The sequence below is a fragment of the Rhinolophus sinicus genome, chromosome 5 (assembly GCF_057876585.1).
Source record: "Rhinolophus sinicus isolate RSI-liver-muscle chromosome 5, RSI-T2T, whole genome shotgun sequence".
Classification (NCBI taxonomy): Eukaryota; Metazoa; Chordata; class Mammalia; order Chiroptera; family Rhinolophidae; genus Rhinolophus; species Rhinolophus sinicus.
In genome coordinates this window covers 99,146,910-99,164,566 of record NC_142505.1, presented here as the reverse complement: position 1 = coordinate 99,164,566, position 17,657 = coordinate 99,146,910, and the positions used below count along the sequence as shown (strand labels likewise).

At 35.8% G+C, this 17,657-nt stretch overlaps 1 non-coding gene across 1 annotated transcript; it reads left to right on the top strand.

The window, feature by feature from the left end:
* Positions 1-15,535: 15,535 nt before the first annotated feature.
* Positions 15,536-15,637, top strand: LOC141567418 (U6 spliceosomal RNA). Its single transcript, XR_016021452.1, has one exon. It is a non-coding gene; the product is annotated as a U6 spliceosomal RNA (small nuclear RNA).
* Positions 15,638-17,657: the final 2,020 nt, after the last annotated feature.

Below are 17,657 nucleotides of genomic sequence, written 5' to 3'. Positions count from 1 at the left end.
TCAACTAAAATAATAAGTCAAGCCCTGATTTGCAGTGTTTGCCAAATTCCACGGTATAAATATTCTCACCATAGCCAGATTCAAGTTACTAAGATGATATCACTGAACACATACCAATATATAGTATTTCTGTTCAAATGAAACATGTAAATAACCCCAAGATCATAGATAGTGGCAAATATAATAGATAACTAAGAGTGTTAAGTGTTGAGTATGGTTTCTTTTTAATATAACTTATTTAACTATATGATCATATAATTTTTAACTAGTGGCTATATTTAATAACCAGCATCCAAAATTCCTAAAAATTAAATAATCAAAACTTGCAAGCCAGATTTAGCCCAACACTAGATATTTTCTGTACCTTGATTAGTGTGTTGGTTACAGGAGTGTACGCATTTGTCAAAATCATCAAAATGTTTATTTAAAATGCGTACACTTCGTTGCATATAAATTATACTCCAGTAGAGATGATTTAAAGAAAATAACTAGTACCCCTTAGAGTTCTGTTAGGTCTCCTTTCATTGCATTTGTACTTCGCGGGCCACTTTGCCTCCTCCCATTTTTTGATTAATATCAGTATCTTGCTAGGTCCCGATCGTGTATCTCTAAATAAGTTTCTCTATCTCCTGACTGCAACTTTCACATAAACAACCTCCATTTGGATGTTACCAAGACATTCCAGACTCAGTACATCTAAAACTGTACTCAACATCTAATGTTACGCCAACAGTTCTCCCTCCTCACCTCCTATTTTTCACTTCTACCCACTGAGATGCTCAAGCCAAAAATCAATACGCAACTAAAACCTCCCCCCTTCCCTAACTCCACAGCTCTAATCAGTCAGTACCTGTCAATTCTATTCCTAAATATCTCTTACGTTCATCTGTCTCTAAGTCCCTATTCCCCCTGCTCTAGCAGAGACCACAACTATTACTCACCTGGATTACCCCAAGGGACTCCTAATGACCTCTCAGTGTTCAGTCTTAGCCCCTCAAATCACTCTGCAAACTATGTAGAGAGGATTTGATATATACAATCTGACCTGCTATATAGCTGACAAGTACCTACATGATCGGGCCCTGATTATGTCATGTCTCCCACACATTTCCTTGACAGTTATCCTCCAAACTCACTTAATTTTATTCTCCAACCTCACTGAAAGTTTTTCACTTCCCCTACACAAAATAGTCTTTTCTCATCCTTTTCTCTAGCTATTTCCTTCTCATCCTTCAGATACCAGCTTATGCATCACATCTGAATCCTTATGTTGGATTAGATGTACCCCACCATCATAATCTGTCTCCCCTGCCGGACTGAATGCTTCCGTTAGGACAGGGACCATTTTAATTGTGCTTGCTATTGAAACACTAGCTCCTAGCAAGGTGCCTAGAAAACAGCAGCTGATCATTGAATATTAATTGAATGAGTCTTATTATTAATAATACTCCAGACCGAAAGGTTGTTGTCAGGTCCTACTAACCCTTCTCCTCGTCTCATACACATCAGATGTCAAGCCTTGTCTTCTCAAGTGGTACTGTGACTTCTGTGATGGGTTTACGGTTTTGCTCTAAATTTATTTAAAAATCCATGTAGGCTTCATACAAGACTAAGCATAACTCATTAAATGCCTGATAAATGACATGCATTCCTATTATTTCCAAAACCCAAATGCCTACCAAATTTTTCAGTCTGACAATAGCGTGCTTTTAACACTATTTCTAAAACACAGATTTTGTGTTGTTTTTAGCCTATTTTCATATATTTTCCCTTCTCACTTACCCCTAGTTTACCCTCTTCTCTTCCTTCCCGCCATCACCCCAACTTTTGGTCTGTGTTTACTCTGTTGCTATTATCTTGAAAGTCTGTATCTCTTGCAATTAATGTCTCAGAGAGCCTTCAAAGGACCACTTCAATTCCCAACTTTTTCCTGCTTTCCATTCCTTGGTGTAACACTTTTTTCAACTCTATGTTCCAAGAATAGCAGTTAGCTATTGAGTAGTAGACTACACTGTGTATGTAAGTCTTGCATGCTGGGCGGTGGGCAGGGGCTGGAATTTAAATACAGAGTTTTAATACAATGCAATAAGGTACAGTAGAAGGTGCTGAGCCAGCCCTCAGGAAGGTACACCTTCTGACTGAGCATGGGATGTAGAGGAATGGAGAAGTCATTAAAAAAATTACTGTCTCCTTTCTCTGAATTCTTATAATAAAATACCATGTCACATTCATTCCGGCACATTCTGTGGCTAACATTTGTTGAGCATACCCGTTATCTCATTTAACCACTATGCTGCAAAGCCTCAGTCATCAGTAGGTGATATAAAATACACTGGGGAAAAGTCGGGGGTGGGGAGAGGGCACATGTGTCACACGAATTTCAGGACAGTACCAGGCATGCAGTAAATGGTTTGCAAGCCTTTTCTTTGTTTGCACTTATATATTTGGGCCAAAGACAATCTGTATATCAAGATCAGGAGTAGAAATGAAAAGAACAGCTGCAACCTCTCCAGTCCAGTATATTCACACATCAGACCTAGATATTTTCCTCTGATACATGCATTTGTTTTGTTTGAATTGGGGTTCGACGTGTTTATTTAACACAGGAAAGTTCCTTAGGGAACAGGAAGGAGCAATACCACAATACTTGCTCCTGCAGGAAAGAAGCCCAGATATGAGAATTCACAATCATTGTCCCCATTTTTATCACAAAAACAGTCCATCTTTTGCATTTCTCAGTGTAGACATGGAGGCAGTCAGGCCGCTGTACACATTCCCTCATCCTCTGCAAAGCTACTGCCCAACTGCCCTTCTGATACTTCTCTTGCTGTTTGCATGAAAAAAAAGCTTGAAATAAAATTTACTCTTTGCTCTCAGCAAGAACTAATACTTATCAAATGCCCTGGTCAAACACAATAAAATCATACTGTGTAAGAAAATTGCTTTTGTAATTGATTTACTAGTTTTCATAGAGGAAAAAGCATTTCAGTCGCATTTTCATTAAATTGCTTGTCTACAATAACCCAAAAATATCTAGTTTTCAGTTTTTAAAGACCCAGTATCTCTGTAGCTTGGATTAAAAAAAAAAAGATACAGAATGAGGGAAAATAGTAAACCTAATGGTGCTCTGTATGGTAAATAATAAATCTAGACACGTCCTTCAATGTAGAAAAAGCATAGAATTAGAGATTATGGGGGAGACAGTGCTTCATTTTTGCTGCCTTAGGTAAGAAGACAGAAAAATAAAGTGAGAAGGGAATCATCTGGCATTGTTTGTATTTTAAAATGCCTTAACACACACCCCCCGAGCCTGGAAGTAGGGTCCAGAGAGCAAAGAACAAATTCAACTGCTCAGATTCTGCTCCCTAGGATTCTGTATGTTACTTGAGTCCCCAGGATGAGCCTGTAAGCACCAACAAAATGTGTTTATTACTTAAAATACACTTGCTTCAAAAGAGATCAAGGTAATAAACTCCATCCAAGTTTTCTACTGGTGAAACTGCTTGATATAAAACACAACTATTGAGCCTTTAGCTAAAAATGTGTAGTTAGCCATTTCCACATTAAATTTGTAAGCACCATAAGGAAAAGCTCTGTGGGTGTGCAGCTGTGTCCCCAGGGCCAAACGAAAGGGGGCTGACAATTAAAACATGCCTTCCGAATAAATAAATTAATTTTAGTTTCCCACTGAATCAAAGAGTATCTTTCAATGAATGTCCAAGCAATTATCTTTCACCATTAACTTTTCAGGGTGGAAATCTCCCCAAGCTCCTACTTGATCTCTCTTTTTTTTTTTTTTTAATTAAGGCTTACAGGGGTAAAAATTGTTAGTAAAGTTACATAGCTTTCAGGTGTACAATTCTGTAGTACTTCATCTATATACCACATTGTGTGTTCACCATCCAGAGTCAATTCTCCTTCCATCATTTGATCCCCCTTACCCTCATCTACCACCCCCCTCCCCACTTCCCCCTGGTAACCACTAAACTATTATCTGTATCTATGAGTTTTTGTGTCCTCATTTGTTTATCTTGGTCCTTTGTTGATTTCAGTTTTATATACCACATATCAGTGAAATCATATGCGTCTCGACTTTTTCTGTCTGACTTCAAAAAATTAAGACTAGAATTACCCTATGACCCAGCAGTCCCTCTCCTGGGTATCTACCCAAAAAATCTGAAAACATCTATCCATAAAGATGTATGTGCTCCTATGTTCACTGCAGCTTTAGTTATGGTGGCCAAGACACGGAAACAACCAAAGTGTCCTTCGATAGATGACTGGATAAAGAAGATGTGGTATATATACACAATACAACACTATTCTGCCATAAGAAAAGATGAAATAATGCCATTTGCAACAACATGCATGGATCTTGAGATTATTACACTAAGTGAAATTGATCTCTTTTTTAAGGCACATCAAAGGAAGAGAAAGAGACCTGGAAGCCAGGGTGGGAAATGGAAGTAAAAGAAAGAAAAGCTATATAGGAAATGGAAAAATGTCACTTAACACTATCATCAATAGCTTGAGCTTCAAATCCCAAATGGCAATCTTCGCTTACCTAGCACAAATATAAATACTACTGATTACACGGTGACTACATTTGGTGGCCACTGCAAGAAACTAAGCAAAGTAAAAAAACTTTCTTTGGACAAACTAGAGTATTCCAGGAAACCCACCTGACACAACTTGAGGCATTCGTTTATCCAACAAATACTTAAAGAGCTGGCATTTGCTAAGCACTGTGCTAGGTGCGGTACATTCAACAGTGAACTGCAATGCATGTATCAGATTATTTTTTAAGGTCATGAATAAATTTAAGAATCTGATATGTAGATCCTTTCCCTGTGGGGGGGGGTGGGGGAGAAGGCAGCACACTCAAACATGTACACGTCTTATGTGCAATTTTAGGGGAGTTTTAGATACTCCAAAGACAATTCACAAACCCAGGAGATAGATAGATGACAGATAGCTAGACAGATAGACAGATAGACAGACAGACAGACAGACAATCCTACAGATTCCATTGCCCTCTCATCCGAGCAGTAATCTAACATGCTGCTGTAGTTTGTCTTTTTGCATTTAAATTAAATTCAAGTTATGTTCTGGACTCAGGCCTCTTGATTTGAACAGGTGACAAAAGGGGTCACGCAAAGGCAGAGCAAGATGGCAGGGGATCTCAGCCCCATCCCAGTTTTAGAGAGCTTCCTAAAGTAGCTCATATAAATTAAAGAAATCCTTTTAATAGAGGTTTTAGAAACCTTCACTAACTTGATTAATGAACTTAGAGCACTTTCTATTTCAAAGGTTTTACTCATTTAAACACTTCTGCATTTTCAATATGTCAACAACAAACCAGATAATGATGCAAAATCTTTAGGAGAAATCAAGCAGAGATGTCCAATTCCACATAGAAAGAGAATGCCAGGTTGACATTTAAAATACTGGTTTGTGCAAAGGACACTTCGGTGTGGGTGGGTGTGTGGGTGGGTGGGTGTGAGTGTGTGTGTGTGTGTGTGTGTGTGTGTGTGTATTTTAATTAATTATCCTTGTCTCACTTGCTTTATGTATTATAATTCATGGATTACTGGAATTCATAATTTAATAATATGCAGATGTCACCCAGAGGTGCTAAACCAATTCTCCTACTTGGAATTGCCTGTCTAAATAAGAATGACACTAACTTGAGCATTTTCTCTCGGATTAGAGACACTATAGATCTGCAGTTGCCTCCATGTAATATAAATCAATAAAGAATAATTTTCCAGGCAGTAAATCAATTGTCAGTTCACAGACCCTAATACCCTTGCGCAGGATTTATTGAAAAAATGAATGGCAGTCTTGTTAGGAGATGTACAGCATGCTTTATAGGGACATAATAGTGTAAACCCCAGACTATTACATTCACCACAGTGAGGACTCCAACAGGAATAACCCTTTCCTTTCCATGGAACACACACTCAAAAGGATTTTCTAAAGACAAAATGAAAAAAAAACAAAAAAAAACGTAAAGATGATAGATAATGTATCTCTGGACCGGGAGAGTATGTCAGCTTTGGGGACACCATAACCCCTTTGCTAGGACTTTCAGCACTCAGGCATGGTGGGTCTAAAAAGTTAATATTCTAAATCTTTGCCATCCAGTAGGTTATCCACTTGCCACATGGGGTTTTGAGCTCTTGTGATGTAGCCAGTCCAAACTGAGATGTGCTGTGCTGTACTGTAAAATAAACACTGGATTTCAAAGACTTAGTGTAAAACAAAAAACATAAAATATCTCAATATTTTTTATATTAGTGTGCTAAAATGGTAATAATTTAGTTATATCAGGTTACATAAAATATATTCTTAAAATTAATTTCAACGGTTTCATATCTTTTTCCTGTGGCTACTAGAAAACATAAAATACAAAAAAAAAAAAAAATAGTTCACAAGCTATTTCTATCATACAGCTCTGTTCTAAACAGTAAAGTAGCTCAGGCAACTGATGGAAAAATTATGTCATGGTTCCCCAACAATGAACCAGCAAATACTCTGTTAAGTAAAGGAATGACAAAATGAGACTGCTTTTTAGAACAATACGTGGGCCTTCTGAAAAAGTGGGAAGAAGACAGTAGTTGCTTGTTCATAGGTGGGAAGGGAGGACCCCACAGGTCACAGGCTAAATATTACTTAAAGTGCTTGTCAAGTGAAACTAGAGAACCTGAAAGAATAGAAATTCTAAACCTGCTAATGGCTACATAACCAGCTTTCAGCTAATGAGTGGTACGGGGAAGAGGAAGCAAGAGAAGTTTGATTAGTTGGTATCAAATGTTATCTTTGGTTCAATAGTTACAACCAGTCTCATTTACTATTAGATGTTCAGAATCTTGCACAGGACCTGAGTATAAAACACTATAAATATTTTACTAAGTGAAAACAATGAATGAAATGATTACAGAGGAAAAGAGACCTAATGCACCAATTTAACTAGAAATGCCCAGAGCACAGTAGAGGGACTGGAAATCCAGACAATGAAGAAGGAATTCCTGAGACTAAGTAGGTAAAGATGGAGAGATTTTCAGACACAAGGGTAAGGAAAATTTAAAATACATACAAGCATTAGTGACTCCTAAATGACTGAAAGGTAAACAAGAATTGTAAGATGTACAGGGATAGGACCCAGGCCAAGTTCTACCATTCTGAGGCTGGGTGAAGTAAAAAGGAGCTTTTTGAATCTCAAATTTGGAATTTGTGAAATGAAGCTTGGAAATGAATTCTAAAATTCCAGTAGTCTGTAATATCAATGATATGGGGAAAATCAAAGGACGCAACCAATCATTCCTGAATTCTCAATAAGTCTCCTGACAGAGTTAACACCAAGGAGAAAATTCATGTAAACGTCAGTTCTCAACCAGGGGTGACGTTGGTCCCCTGGGGATGTCTGCCAATGTCTGGAGATGTTTTTGGCTGCAACTACTAGGGAGTGCTACTGGCATCTAGTGGGTAAAACCAGAAATGCTGTTAAACATCCACAATGCACGAGACAGCACCCCAAAACAAAGAATTACTTGGTGCAAAATGTCAGTAGTGCAATGTTAAGAAACCCTGATCCACTACAGAAATAGTATTTACTATTGCCAATGAGGATGGGACAAGAAAACACCAGAAATGTCAAAGTGCTATACTGATAGGACAAAATAGCTTTAAAAAAATTAAAAAATGAAATAACCCCTAAATACATTATTCACCCCTGGTTCTCCTACCTCAGTATAACTTCAGAAGTTGTGCTAGCATTCTTCTTAAGAAATCATCTCTAAGAAAATGAGAAAAATAATTCAAATTTATATGGGAGATGTATGGGTATTTTATGCAGAGGAAGTAAAAAGTATGCTTTATTCTATTATGAATAAAAAGACGCCATAAATTTAGACCGGGTTCATTGCTTTCTGCTTAATAAAGCCTGCACACAAGCACCTGAAGAAAAAAATAGATAGAAAATGTACCCATTAAAATATTTACCCTTCCAAGTAACCTAAAGTGGTAAGAAATATAGGCTTAATTATCTTCTCAGATTTTTCAGCTAGCACATGAATTTGAAGTCCTACTATATTTGAAAAATAGAGAACTTAAATCTACTGCTTTCAAAATACCTTCCTTTGGGCTGCAAACTATAATCAAGTATTCTATATCACCATGAGCTTCAGTACATTAATAAGATATAAAATATGCTTTAAGGATATATTCATGATTTATAATAATTGCAGCTCTCAGAAACTAATAGCCAGAAGTATTTGACTTTTACCTTCAAATATCCTAACTCAAATCCAGTTAAAATACTGTCCAAATCAGCATAAGAGCTCCTATAGTAAAATATTAGAAACAATCATCATTTTTTAAAAAGTTCTATGTTAATGCTTGATGTGTTAGTCTTCCCAGGTAACACATTGTTATTTTGATTGGAATATATTAAGAACATATTTCAATAGGTTTCTAGTGGTAATACTTTCAGGTACCCAAAGCTGCAAAGCATAGATGTAAATGGTAGGAGAGGTAAGTGAGGGCGAGGGAGACTTTTTGGAGTATCTCACCATATTAGTTGCCTGAGGCTGCTGTAACCAAGTACCTCAAACTATGTGCCTTAAAACAACAGAAACACATTCTTTCACAGTGTGAAATCAAGGTGTCAGCAGTGGTGGTTCCCTCTACCCCCATGTGACTCTCCTAGCTGTTGGTAGTGACTAGCAGTTCTCACCCCTCCTTGGCTTGTAGCATAATTTCAGTATCTGCCTCCATCTTCACATGGCCTTCTCTCTAAGTTTCGACCTTTCCAGTGCCTGTGTGTTCTCTGACCTTATAAAGGCAACAGTCATCGGATTTAGGGTGAACTCTAATCCCAGGATGATTTCATCTCCAGATCTTTAATTATATCTGCATTTCTGTATCCTTCACTAATTTTAGCTGCAAAGACCCTATTTCCAAATAAGGTCCCATTCTGAGGCGCTAAGTAGACATGAATTTTGGGAGGGCACTATTCTACCCACTACACTCACCACACCTTTATTGTGATCAACTATTTCATTTAGATAATGGTCTGTCTGTGTCTTTCTCTTGTTTCCCTTATGGCACCAAGCCTGAAATTATATATAGGTAGCCCTTCCCAAGGACCCATCGCTACATCTATAAAATTGCATCGGCATCAGATGTTAATGAAAGAATCCAAACTGGGGAAAAAGTGGTCAATGTTCTAGTTTGGACTTTTTCAAAACTGGGAATGTTAGACCTAAGTAATTTAGCTTCTTAATGTTTATGTTAACAGGAAGATAAAGTGAATTAATCACGATATAATGTAGTTGGAGTTTAATCCTAGCTCTTCTACTGAATAGCTATTGGACTTCAGACAAATTACCCAACTTCCCTTAACCTAAGGCCCTGGATTTATAAAACCAGAATAATGTACTGTTGATTTTAATAACAAAATTAAAATCCGGTATACAAATATGCCTACCACGCTAGATCCAGTGGTTAGTGTGATGACAAGTTTTTTTTGGCCAGCACAATGGACTTTATTTTTCATGTGAATTTAAATGAGTTTAAACAGAGAAGGCAAATGTAATCAATTTCCCATAAGCACCACTCTGCACTGTTTTAAACTGGGTTTATCTGCCCTGGGCAGCCTTTGAGTTTACTACAGTGTGAATGCACAGCAAATATTCAACAAATGGCAATGATATCAGAAGCTACCTGCCTCAGTACTGACTAACTCAGCAACAGGGAATTCATTACCTAAAGAGAAGTCTAATTCCATTTTTAAAAGTAACTCCATTTCCTAGTAAATTATTTTTCATGTTTCTGTTCAGTTTTATTCATTGATCTTAGTTTTTACTCCTAAGACAATATTAAGTAAACCGAATCCTGCATCTAGCAAACTGTCTTTCACTTACATGAACATATCTATTGTGACTCCCCAGTATATGAGATCATTTTCATGACAGCATCCCAGGCATAACTGTAACTTACAATTAGTACACATCATTGAACCATTCATCTCACTGCTGTCAAAAAATTGCCCAAGGAAATTTTCATGCCACAAGATGACTGTGTTTCAAGCTTATAAACAATCAGCCCTCCTTTAGTTTTTTGTCTTTGTGAGATATAATCAGAAAACCCTAATTAGTCACTCTAAATATTTATAGGAAAAAGGAGGGAAATATGCCCTATGCAAATTTAACAAGGGATCTTCTTTGTCCATTTTTCTTGAGTCCAAAGTTCATAGAATCAGATTACTGGACAATGTTCCTTCTTACAAAAATAATTTTTAAACCAGTCTTAACCTTCAGACTTAGCAATAGGATGTAGGAAACATTCCCCCAGCCTCCTCACCCCCAGATCACTTGTCCATCTCCAGGAGCCCTACAGAAAAGCTTAAAGTTTATAGGTACATTAAAAATACTAACTTGAAACTACTGACCAATGGCCATACGTCAGGAGTCTGGAGAATTTGACAGGGACTCTTACTCAGCCTATTCATTTAGGTATTCCTGGTATTTAGAAGGCATGAGAAAGAAATCCCAATCACCTTGGACAGTAACTTCTCATGTGAAGACTATAATTGCCGAGTGACCAAACATCAATAGAGTCAGCTCTTTGCAATGGTTATAGAAATTCTATGGCGTCTGGAATGCTGAGATACTTACTTATCTTGCTGATTGCAGAATAAACTACTGTCACCAACCCATTGATGTTTAGGTCTTGTAGAAGCTAATTCTCTTTAAAGATAAGACAATCCAAGTTCCCCATACATTAACTATTGGTGACAGGAAAGACAATGATGCCATTGCCAGTAATTTCCAAAGTACGTCATGTTCACATTTACTTTCTACTCCCCCATTCTAACCCAATGCTAAGCTCACCCAAATAAACCTTTGATTATTAGGAAAAGTCTATGACGTTAGTTGGATTATCCTAACGTACCATTTACAAATTTAGAAAGAAGATTCTGGTATGGCCATAGGATTCTTTAATTTATTTGTTAAAAGCCATTGACCCAAGAACCCTGGGGGGTAAAATAAAACTTGTTATTGCTATAAAATGGGTTTGGCTGCAATAGTTTATTTTAATGAGAGTTTGTTAGATACGATAAATAATACACCATAAAAAATTGTGCTATCCTGTTTATTGAGACTATAATTTTGATTGTTCTTTAAAAGTGTAGAACAGAATTATGTATCCCTTGTATTCAATAACATTTATGTTATTAAATAATATTAAACATGGATTACCAAAAAAAAGGGAAAAGAACTATACAAAAACTACACATGCCTTGTATACAAATAGAGCAAAGCAGGGGGAAAAGGATAAAAATCACTTGTAATCAGTCTCAAGCATCAGTGATAACAGATGGTGAAATTTGGGGTTTTTGAATAGTATTATGTTGGTGCAAAAGTAATTGTGGTTTTTGCAATTATTTTTAATCTCTTAAACCGCCTGAAAAAGGTCGATCAATGGTCCAAGCTTGGTTATCCCCTGTAATGTGCATGGCCTCTGAATATGAAGAACAATCACACTAGATAAGGAGTGGAAACTTTATATCCAGACAAAAAACTGCACATGTATGTTGATAGTGACTATATTCAAAAATTGGAAGCAACCAATATGTCCTTCAATAGGTAAATGGATACATAAAGATGAACAGAATATCATTCATTGCTATCAAGCAATAGAAAGACATGGAGGACCTTAAATGTATACTATTAAGTCAAAGAAGCCAATCTGAAAGGCAACATACTGTATGATTCAAACTACTGTGTTTCCCCGAAAATAAGACCTAGCTGGATCATCAGCTTTAATGTGTCTTTTGGAGCAAAAATTAATATAAGACCCGGTCTTAGATTATATTAAAATAAGACCAAGTATTATTATATTATATTATATTATATTATATTATATTATACCCAGTATTATATTAAGACCGGGTATCATATTAAGTTATATTATATTATATTATATCATCTAATATTATATTATACCCTGTCTTATATTAAAATAAGACTGGGTCTTATATTAACTTTTGCTCAAAAAGATGCATTAGAGCTGATGGCCCAGCTAGGTCTTATTTTTGGGGAAACATGGTATATGACATTCTGGAAAAGGCAAAACTATGGAGAGGATGAAAAGATCAGTGGTTGCCAAGGGTTGGAAGAGGGAGGGATGAACAGGCAGGACACACAGTTTATTTTTAGAGCAGTAACACTATTCTGTATGACACAGCAATGATGGATACATGTCACTACAAATTTGTCTCAACTCATAGAATTTGCAAAACCAAGAATGAACTCTAATGTAAAGTGTGGACTCTAGGTGATAATGATGTGTCAACATAGGTTTATCAACTGTAACAAATGTACCACTCTGGTAGGGGATTAATAACGGGGGTTTATAAATGTGTGGGGGAGGGGGCACATGGGAAATCTGTACACCTTCCTCTCAATTTTGTTGTGAACCTAAAACTGTCCTAAAAAATAGAGTCTATTTAATAAAACAATGAAAGAAAACTAAAAACTTTTTTCAGATATACAACAGTTGAAAGAATTCATCACTAGTAAATGTACACTACAAGAAATGTTACAGGAAATACCTCAGGCTGAAATACTGGAAAATGCATAATGGAAATACGAATCTACACAAATGAAAACCACCATATTTTGTAGCTATATAGATAAAATATGTAAACTCTTATTATTTAAACCTATATGATAATTGACTGCCTAAACAAAAATAGTAATTCCCAACGTAGTTTGGGGTTTATAACATACTTAAAAGCAAAAAGCATAAGAAAATATATTACAAAGGCTATAAGTCGAAAATGGAAGTATACTATTGCAAGGTTCCTATATTATATGTGAAGTGGCATAATATCACTTGAAGGTACACTGTGATGAGTTAAATATGGATGCAATAAATCCTAAAGGAATCACTGAAATAGCAAAGCAAATAATCATAGCTAATAAGTCAGCAAAGGACATAAGAGGCTGTCATAAATGCTACCGAATTATTATTAAAGAAGGCTGGGAAAGAAAGAGGAAAGGGAGAAGAAAAAACAGGTAGGAAAGTAGCAATATGGTAGATTTAAACTTTATCAACAATCACATAAAACACAGTGTTCTAAACACTCCAATGAAAAGGCACATTTTGTCTGATTGGATACAAACGCGAAATCCAATTATGTTCTTCCTATAGGAAATGCACTTCAAATATAAAGACACTAATAGATTAACTAAATGAAAAAAAAAAAGATATACAACGGTAACATTTATCAGAAGAAAGCTGAAGCAACTCTGTTATATTGGACAAAATTGAGATCAGAAAAAAAGAGTAATACCTAGGGTAAAGTGTACTTCAAAAATATAAAAAGATGAAGTCATCAGTAAGATCGGATGTGCTAAATAATTTTGCCCTTAAGAAGAGAGCTTCAAAACAATTATTAAAAATAAGTTGCAAGGAGAAATAGAAAAATCCACAAGTGCAGGTGGAGATGTCAATACTGCCTTTAATTAATCGAACAAACACAGAAAATATCAGGATACAGAAGAATTAAATAACATTAGAATCAACTTGACCTATTTGATATTTATAGAACACTCCACCCAACTACAGAAGACTACACATTCTTTTCAAGTACACACAAAACATTTACCTATATACGACATTCTACATCATAAAACATTATAAACTTGAAATTATTCAAGTCATACAAAATATATTCCATTACAATAAAAATAACAAGAAATCAATAAGAGAAATACCTTTGAAAAATCCTCAAATATTTGGAAACTAAATAACATACTTCTAAATATCCCAAGAGTCAAAGAAGAAATCAAAATTGAAATACAGAGGTATTTTAAAGTGAATGAAAATGAAAACACAGCATATCAAATTTTCCAGGCTACGTCTAATGTAGTACTTTTGGGAAATTGTAAGGCAGTAAACAAAAAAGAAGTCTCAAATCAAAAACCTCATATTTCACTTAAAAATGCAATAAAAATAAGAGCAAATGAAACCCATTAACAGCAGGGTAAACATTTATCCCAGGAGGACATATAGATAGCTAACAGATATGAAAAGATACTCAACATCATTAATCATCAGGGAAATGCAAATTAAAACCACAATGATCTAGATATCATTGGTTTAATATATATGAAATTAAACCAAAAACAAAGTGGAAAAAGTTCCTAAGGAAAGTTAATTTAACAGGAAGTATTATAATCAACATCTAGGAATATGTCAGGGCTAGATTAAAATGCAATATTTTTTTAATTGATGAGCGTACTGAAAAATTACAGTTCATTTATATTTACTTTTAAAGAGTACTCTATCAGAAACACCTGCTTCATCTAATTAGGGCTTCATAAGTCCTACTATATTAATAAAAAACTCATTTTCTAAGAAAACAAAAATTTGGTTTTATAACCTGACGATTATAATGTTATACTCTTGGTTTCTGATTATTAGCATATATTTCATAAATTTCATAGAAGTGCAGAAATGCAATTCTAATTTATGTTCCTTATTTTTAAGATGTATTGACTATTTTGTATCAGGGGAAATCTGAAATATAAGCACCTACCATTTGGTAATACGTATTATAATTTAACTAGCATAAGTAATTCAATTTACATGTTTAAAATCTCCATTTAATGTAAACTGAATACAAAAAAAATCACACCTTCTCTCACCATATTTCTGTATTTTATGTGGACAGAGAAGTAGTTATGCAGTGCATAGAAAACATTCCCAAAGGTAAAATATAACTGTCTTATAAACTGGGAGGTATTTAATATGTACTTTTTATATGAAATATTCTGAGCTAGAGGCTATAGGGTATATTTAGCAGTATAAAATGTATTCTCTGACCTCAAGGAGTTTATAATCTATTAGAGGAAATAAGATTAACATATAGTAAAATTGATAGAACAGGTAAAAATTAGTAGTTAAGTGGCCAATGAGTAATTTCTATGAGTTCAGAGGAGCCAAAGTGGTTTGGGATGGTTTCCATATGATGATGAGATGAATTTTATCACATCTTACCATAACTGCCTATTTACTTGCCAGATTCCCTATTATGAAGTAATCTCCTTGAACACAGAGACTGCGTCTTGTTAGGAGCTGAGCTCTAAAGACATAGGTGTCTAGCTCAATACCTGCACATAGCATGTACTCAGTTAACAGTTCATGAATAATACATGAATAACACAACAAACCTTAAAGGATTTAGGCACGTAGGATTTGAATACACAAATAAGACAATTCAACTTTTGGCAGAGCTAGTAGTAATAAGCAAAAGGACATGGTTGGAAAATCAAGAGTGGACAGGCCAATGTACATGGAGAGTTAGATGCATGCAGAACGGTCAGATGAGATAGAATTGAAGTGGTGATTACAAGCCCAGTTGAGGCTGAAGGCCATAACATCAGTTAGTGTCCAAAGAACACCTAAGCCAGGGTATGGACAGCGGAGAAGGAAACTAACGTCCATTAGAAAGAATAAACTGTGTTCACTTTGGCAGAAGATACTAAAACTGAAATGATAAGAGAAGACTAGCATGGCCCCTGAGAAAGATAACATGTTAATTCACGAAGTAGTCCATATTTTTTTAAAAAAGAAAAAAGAGAAAAAAAGAACTTCCAGCATGTGCTGACTGAGATGAGACAAAGCACAAAGAAGTGTGGAAAGTAAAGGATGACCAAGCCTTCTAGTTTGGGTAACAGAAAATACAGTGATGATTTTTCAACATAGGATGGGGGTCAATTTTAATAAGGAAATTATGAGTTATGTTTTAGTATTAACCTTAGAGTTTTGCACTTTGAACAAGAAACTTCAAGGAGAACGTGTTAAGACAGACTATTGGAGAAATCAGAATTGGATATGTTTTCTCACAGAAAACATAAATCAGAGCTTTTGGCTGAATCCAGAAGACTAGATCTGAACTGTAGTAAATATCCATAATATTGAAGAAAACTGGAAAGAAAATAAAAAGACTAGTGGGAGAAAAAGGAAGACACTCAGGATGGTGCCACATGAAGAATAGTCTTAAGGCAGGAGGTGATAATGGCGCCAATACTACCAGGAGGTTAAAGAGAAAGATCTGACCACCATGCAAGACAGCAGTTCCCTTGGAGAATTTATTTCAGGGGTGAATCAGGTTCCTAGGTTTAAAAGAGAACATATAGTAAAGAATTTGATTCAACATGATATGTACATAGTACTGCCTCACGAACTGTAAATATAAAAGAAAATTTTAGTGTTTAGCAATAGCAGCAGAGTAAAATGGGGGAGAGTGTGAGTGTGAGTGAGTGTGTGTGTGAGAGAGAGAGAGAGAGAGAGAGAGAGAGAGAGAGAGAGAGAGAGAGAGAGAGAGAGAGACCAGGACATATTGTATTAGAATGGAATAATGCATTCATCCTCTTTGGTACATCTTCTCCAGAGTAAGCAGAAGTACGTACATGGGCGCACATACACAGCATATTGCCATAAAAGACATAAATCCAAACCAGAATCCAACTTGCACAGAACCTTCAGTATCAATTACAAATTCCTAGAAATGCTACATAACTGGTGAATATCTTCTTTTTCAGTTGTTTTTCCTAACACATCAATACATTAAGCATTTGCAATAAACACATTTCACAGATGAGTTTCACAGATGCGCAGACTGAGGCTTAATGGGAATACACAAATAAGACCATTCAACTTTTGGCAGAGCTAGTAGTGTTAAGCATATAGTGAAGAGGAATGTGTACCTGAATGTACTATGCACTGGAATTTAGATCTAAAAGCTCAGCTGGATTACATTAAATAAATGTTTGACTGCCTGTAACGTACCAGGCACAGTGTAATGTTATGAGGAACATCAGTTGCTCCAGTGTGTTTCTCGCTCTGAAGATTTTCTTCTCAACAGCCACAGTTCAGTCTGCTCCCTACCCACGTACTTCCAGAGATAGCATTTCCTTTTACCTCTCTGATAGGTGTCGAAAACCTCTCTTGGGCTATGTCAAATGCTGGCTGAAAAATCAACCTAGGACCAGATACTACCTACTAGACGTGTATTATATGTGGAGTTGGATATTTCATCTGACTCAATTATCCACTACACTATTATGGCATACGAGTAAGTGTACTCGGACATCCAGTTTTACATGGCTTTTCTGCCAAGGAACTCAGAGAAAATTCTTCAAAAAGGCATCTTTTTCAGTTTCCTTCTTTATTGGCTACAAAAGTCATTACTGATATTTATTTGCAAGTGCTTAATAAAGTCATATTCACTCTAAATGCATATAGAGTGAACTCCAGCAACTCAAAAAATAGGGCTGAATAATAGGATATACCTTTTGAAGGGATACAAAGACTAATAAACACGGCAGAAGAACTAAGAAGAATTCCACTTTCCCAGCTTCCCATGGTGGAACATGACTTCCAGTAAAATTCTGGCACACGATTCCCAGTGAAATTCTGTATAGAATTTTAGGAACTTGCAAGGATAAAAATAACCAATAGTACTTGACAAATTTGAATTATATTTCTTGATGACATTTTTTAGACTTTCTCCCTTTGGTCCATTGTGTTGGCATCACTGCACCCAGCCAGGAAAACAATATGTACAACTACTAACAAAA